The sequence below is a fragment of the Dendropsophus ebraccatus genome, unplaced genomic scaffold (assembly GCF_027789765.1).
Source record: "Dendropsophus ebraccatus isolate aDenEbr1 unplaced genomic scaffold, aDenEbr1.pat pat_scaffold_773_ctg1, whole genome shotgun sequence".
NCBI lineage: Eukaryota > Metazoa > Chordata > Amphibia > Anura > Hylidae > Dendropsophus > Dendropsophus ebraccatus.
This window is the reverse complement of record NW_027210372.1, coordinates 1-6,031: the sequence shown is the minus strand read 5'-3', so window position 1 is coordinate 6,031 and position 6,031 is coordinate 1.

Here is a 6,031-nt window from a genome sequence, read left to right as displayed (position 1 = left end):
TGAATTGCATGTGACGTTTTTGCTAATCATGGTTGTTCATTTTTCCTTTTCTTCTCCATCCGGCCCGGCTATCACAAAGACTTCTCCAGTCGTCTGCATAGGATCTGTCAGACAAACATCTTAGGCTCCTCATTTCGGCACCATGCTATTTTCTATACAAAATACTCATGTGTATTGCTTCACCCAGTTACAGTGCTCCTCTGTGCCCCCATATATGCATTTAGGCCCAGTTTGAGCCTCCCAATAGTAGCCAGGCCCCTCTATGTTACCATATATTATTAGGGCCCCTTTGTTCCATACATATTACAGGCACCCTCTCTGTGCTGCCATATAGTAATAGGCTTCTGTCTGCTCTGCCTATGTACAGTATTAGGCCCCTCTTTACCCCTTTCCCGCATGAGGACGTAACTGTACGTCCTCGTGCGGGCGTTCACCCGTTGTCCCGGAGGAGCGATCTCCGTTACTGAAGCCAGCCGGGGACCGCTCCAAAATGGTGTCGTCCCCGGCTTGGCACTTGTTTGTTTTCGGCTGCAGCAGCCGAAAGCAAACGAGTGCCTATCTCATTGATCTTTGCTGTATAACTATACAGCAAAGATCTCAATGAGAGATCAAAGTGTATATACTAGAAGTAGCCTAGGGGGGCTTCTAGTATATGTGTAAAAAAAATAAATAAAGTGTTGCTGTCAATAAAAAGCCCCCTCCCCTAATAAAAGTCTGAATCACCCCCCTTTTCCCAGGTTATAAATAAAAGTAAATAAATAAATAAACATGTTTGCTATCGCCGCGTGCATAATCGCCCGAACTATTAATTAATCACATTCCTGATCTCGCACGGTAAACGGCATAAGCGCAAAAATATCCCAAAGTGCAAAATTGCGCATTTTTGGTCGCATCAAATCTAGATTTTTTTTATAAAAAGCGATCAAGAAGTCGAATATGCGCAATCAAGGTACCGATAGAAAGTAAACACTATGGCGCAAAAAATGACACCTCACACATCCCCATAGACCAAAGGATAAAAGCGCTATAAGTATGGGAATGGAGCGATTTTAAGGAACGTATATTTGTTAACAATGGTTTGAATTTTTTACAGGCCATCAGATAAAAGAAAGTTATACATGTTACATATTGTTTTAATCGTTACAACTTGAGGAACATATAAAACATGTCAGTTTTTCCATAGGACACACGGCGTAAAAACACAATCCCCCCAAAGAAAAAGAATTGTGTTTTTTTCTTCAATTTCACTGCGCATATCATTTTTTTCTGGTTTTGCAGCATTTTTTATGCAAAAGTTCAGCCTGTCATTGCAAAGTACAATTAGTGACGCAAAAAATAAGGGCTCATGTGGGACTGTAGGTGTAAAAATGCAAGTGCTATGGCCTTTTAAGCACAAGGAGGAAAAAACGAAAACACAAAAACGAAAATTAGCCTGGTCCCGAAGGGGTTAATGCCCCCTATAGTAGTTAGGTCCATTTGTGCACAGTATAGCAGTTTGAACCTCTTTGTGCCCCATATGTACTCTTTGTGCTCCCATATATCCTCCTCCTTAACCCCAATTAGTATTAGGCCCCCTCTATGCCTGCATAAACTATAGGTCCCTAGTGTCTCCATAGAGTATAGATCCCTTCTGTGCAGACACAATCCCCTGCTGTGCAGAAATTCCCCTATTGTATAGGTCCTCATGTGCAACAAAATCCATATAGTATGGGCCCCCTCCCCCTGTGCAGCAGCCCCATATAGTATAGCCCCCCCCTCCCTGTGCAGCAGCCCCATGTAGTATAGCTCTGCTCTATTCCGCTGTAGCAGCCCCATGTAGTGCAGCCTCTCAGAGTAGCCCCCACATAGTATACCCCCCATACTATGAGCCCCTTTGTTGCCCCCACATTGTATAAGCCCCCTAGCTGTGTAGCTCCCACATAGTATAGGCCCCTTTGTAGCCCTCACATAGTAAAGGCCCCACATAATAGCCCCCATATAGTATAGACCCCTTTGTAGCCCCCACATGGTATAGCCTTCCACCTATGTAGACCCCAAAGTATAGGCCCCTTTGTAGCCTCCACATAGTACAGCCCCCCTGTAGCCCCCCATAGTACAGGCCCCTCTGCAGCTCCTACATAGTATAGCCCCCCTCTGTGTAGCCCCCACATAGTATAGCCCTCCTCCTGTGTAGCCCTCACATAGTATACTCCCCTGTGTACCCCCACATAGTATACCCCCGTGTAGCCCCCACATAGTACACCCCCTCTGTGGAGCCCCCACATAGTATAGGCCCCTTTGTAGCCCCTACATAGTGTAGCCCCCTCTGTGTAGCCCCCACATATTATAGCCCCCCATAGTATTAGGCCTTTTGTAGCCCTCACATAGTAAACCCCGCAGTGTAGCCCCCCACAGAATACCCCTGTATTGCCCCACATAGTATAGCCTTCCCACCATGTAGCATCACATAGTATACCCCCTGTGTAGCCCCCACATAGTATAACCCCCGTGGAGCCCTACATAGTAAAGCCCTCCCCCGTTTAGCCCCCAAAAAGTCTACCCCCTAAGTAGCCCCCACATAGTATAGCCCTCCCCTGTGTAGCCCCTCATAGTATAGGCCTATTTGTAGCCCTCACATACTAAAACCCCTGTGCAGCCCCCACATAGTATACCCTGTGTAGCCGCCCATAGTATACGCCCCTTTGTAACCCCCGTATTGCAGCATTGATGTGAAAAATAAAAATAAAAAATATGCTCATCTCTCCTGGATCCAGCAGCAGCGTCTCCCTTGTGGTCTGGCAGCAGATGTTACATGTTACATCAGTGAGCTTCCAGTACAGACATCCTGCCACACACCGGCCCGAAGCTCACTGCTCCAGCCCCGCGGCGCCCAAACTCCTCTCATATCCTACTCGGCGGCGGGCATGTGATGTCATTGTGGCTCCCATCACATGTCTGCCGAGCAGGAGATGAGAGGAGTTTGGGCGCTGCGGGGCTGGAGCAGTGAGCTTCCAGGCCAGTGTGTGGTAAGCGGTCTGTCCCGGAAGCTCAAGGAGTTCCGGCGGCCGCTACGGCTCCCTAACTGCCTTGGGGGAAGCAGCAAGGGGGGCATATGCCCCCCTGCCCCCCGGCCCAGCCCGTCCCTGTGCATGGTGCAACCAGAGATGATCAATACTTACAATCTACAAACTTACAGGATTCTGTGATATATTTCTTAGGTCATTCAAATATTTCTCCCATGTGTCATATTTCCTCTGCAATGCTGCTGACCAGTGAGAAAAATTAGCAACCAAGTCTATGGTCTTATGTCAGTTATACAGCCATGTGAAAAAAAACCATGGTAAGCAGATACCATATCTAAAAAAAAATCCTCTGTGCTAAGGAGATACAGCTGAGCTGTATTTTTGGGTCCAAAATAGAGCATCTCATTGACCACTTGTCAGATAAAAATAGACAAATTTCCTTATTAGAAACTTTACAGGAAACAGATCAGTGATCTCAGGAAGACCAGCCAACAATAACACTGTTGACTGCCAATTAAAGTGCTCAATACAGTGAAATCCTAGGTGCATTGCTACCTGGGAAATACAAATATACAAACAAAGAGCCTGTGGAGCCTGATTTAAGAGTCTCAAAACACGGGACGATCTAGATATCCCCCCCGGCAAGGGGATATCCACAGCTATCTGTGGATGGATACCTGGCCTTGGTTTTTCCCTTGTCATTACATTGACTTATAGGGCCACTTAATATGATGGTTTTGGTGGTTTCCCTACGGGAGCCACCCCTTGGCTGGGTCCTTCCCGGAGGGATATCTGGCTAGTTTTGTGTTTTGAGACTCTTAAATGAGGCTCCACAGGCTCTTTTTTGCATATTTGTATTTCCCAGGGAGCAATGCACCTAGAATTTCACTGTCATGAGCGCTTCAGCCGACAGGCCACAGTGTTATCTTTGGCCGGTCTCCCGTGAGATCAGTGATCTGTTTCCCATATGGCTCTACCAGGCATTGCTCCCACCTAGCCAGAATCCTGATCTACACTGTCTGGCCTTGTTTTTCCCTTGTCATTACATTGACTTATAGAACCACTTAATATGGTGGCTTTCGTGGTTTCCCTACAGGAGCCACCCCTTGGCTGGGAGAGGGATATTCCCAGAGGGATACCTGGCTAGTTCTGTGTTTTGAGACTCTTTTTTTTGTTGTTGTTTTTTGCTTATAAGGAACTTGGCACTTGAGTTTAATTTGTTTACTAAGTTGGACAGAAGACTTATGCTATATAATAGGCCTTTACCAATATCTTCATAATGTGAGTCCTAAAGAATTGCAAATTCTCAATGCAAATGATTTTATATACATGTATTTGATTTTTCTGCTTGGTTACCTTCTTTCTTGGTACCCGTCCATTGAAGGTGTCAATAAGTTGAGATCATAGCAAAAACGTAAAATTCTATTTCTGCTTAGTTATAGTAGCTTTCCTACTTTTGAATTTTCCATAGTTAGGTTCCAAGACATTTTCAAAAATTGTCACAAGTCACTTTCATAAGTAATATATCAATTTTCCTTCCTGGGACATTACTTATACAGATCCTTGGTAGTTTATGAAGACATCATTCTGAAGTCATGCACTAGAGAAAGCAATGAAAATCAGCCTTGTATATCTAAATGAATAAGACCATTGGGATTTTCACTTTAAGCAGCATTTGCATGTTAGAGCAGGAGGGAATAAATAAGAATACAATTTGTTCCCTTTTATTTACTAGACAATTAAAATGTCATTCTGCGCATTGCACTTATCTAGTTACTCTAGACTCCCAATATACCCAAATTATAGAACAACTACATGTTTAAATTATTGAAAAGTAGGGCTAAGCGTATTGGGAGTTCAAGGCCATGATTTTCAATCACAGAATAAACGAGTCATGACGTGGGAAAACTACATGAGCATTCAAGGTACCTAACAGTGCCCCAGGAATAGAGGAACTAAAGTACTAGAGGTTTTCATTATGGGATAAGTATGAAATGGCAGGCTACCAATACTGGGTATCATTATATAATTATACATAATGAATAATTCTCTAAAGTGCTTTTGTTGTATTTTGTTGTTCAGAAAAAATCTATAAATTCCTATATAATTCCTAGGCTGGGCTTGTTTGGGAAGTTTTGCTCTGCTTTGTACATCTAAATGGGAATTGGTAGGGAGGGGGGGTTACCTCTCTCAAAAGTCAATCTTCTGCCTCAGGCACAACATATAGATTTACACTGTTCCCTTCATTTGGAACATTTTTACCTAAATATTGCACAAAACATACCAATAAAACAATGAAAATGCTTAAAAAGGCATGAAAGGGAGCATTGAAAACTATGTGACTATGCCCCTCCCTCTGTGTCCACTGTAGGCATATACAGGCTTGGTGGAGGATACAGAGGGAGGAGCATGGTAATGTGTTCCTCCATGCTTGGCAATCTTATAAGTAGGATTGCAGTTCAGCATACAGAGCAGGATAGCACAGCCTGGAGAAAGGGTGTCTGATATGAGTGCTAGCTTTGCCAGCTATAGCTAAAAAAAAGTGTCTAAAACACATAATAATCATGATACACAGCATATAAAGTGACTCTGTACCCACAATCTGTCCCTCCAAACCACTTGTACCATCAGATAGCTGCTTTTAATCCAAGTTCTGTCCTGGGGTCCATTCAGCAGGTGATGCAGTTATTGTCCTAAAAAACAACTTTTAAACTGGCAGCCCTGTGTCAAACTGGCGTGGCCTAGAATATCTGTGCCCTAACTTTGCACCACCCCTACGTCCCTCCTCCCCACCCTCTTTATCATTAGGAATGTCCCTAGAACATTTTCTCCTGTCTGAACATTGCACAGGTGCCTTAATGATCCAGCCCATGTGCCGTGCTGACACAGGTGATGAATAGTAGAAATTCTTCCTGGAGCATTCCTAATGATGAAGGGGGGAGAGGAGGACAGACAGAGAGGTTGTGCCAGCCTAATTTTATACAATCTAGGCCACGGCCTTTGGGCACAGGGCTGCCAGTTTAAAAGTT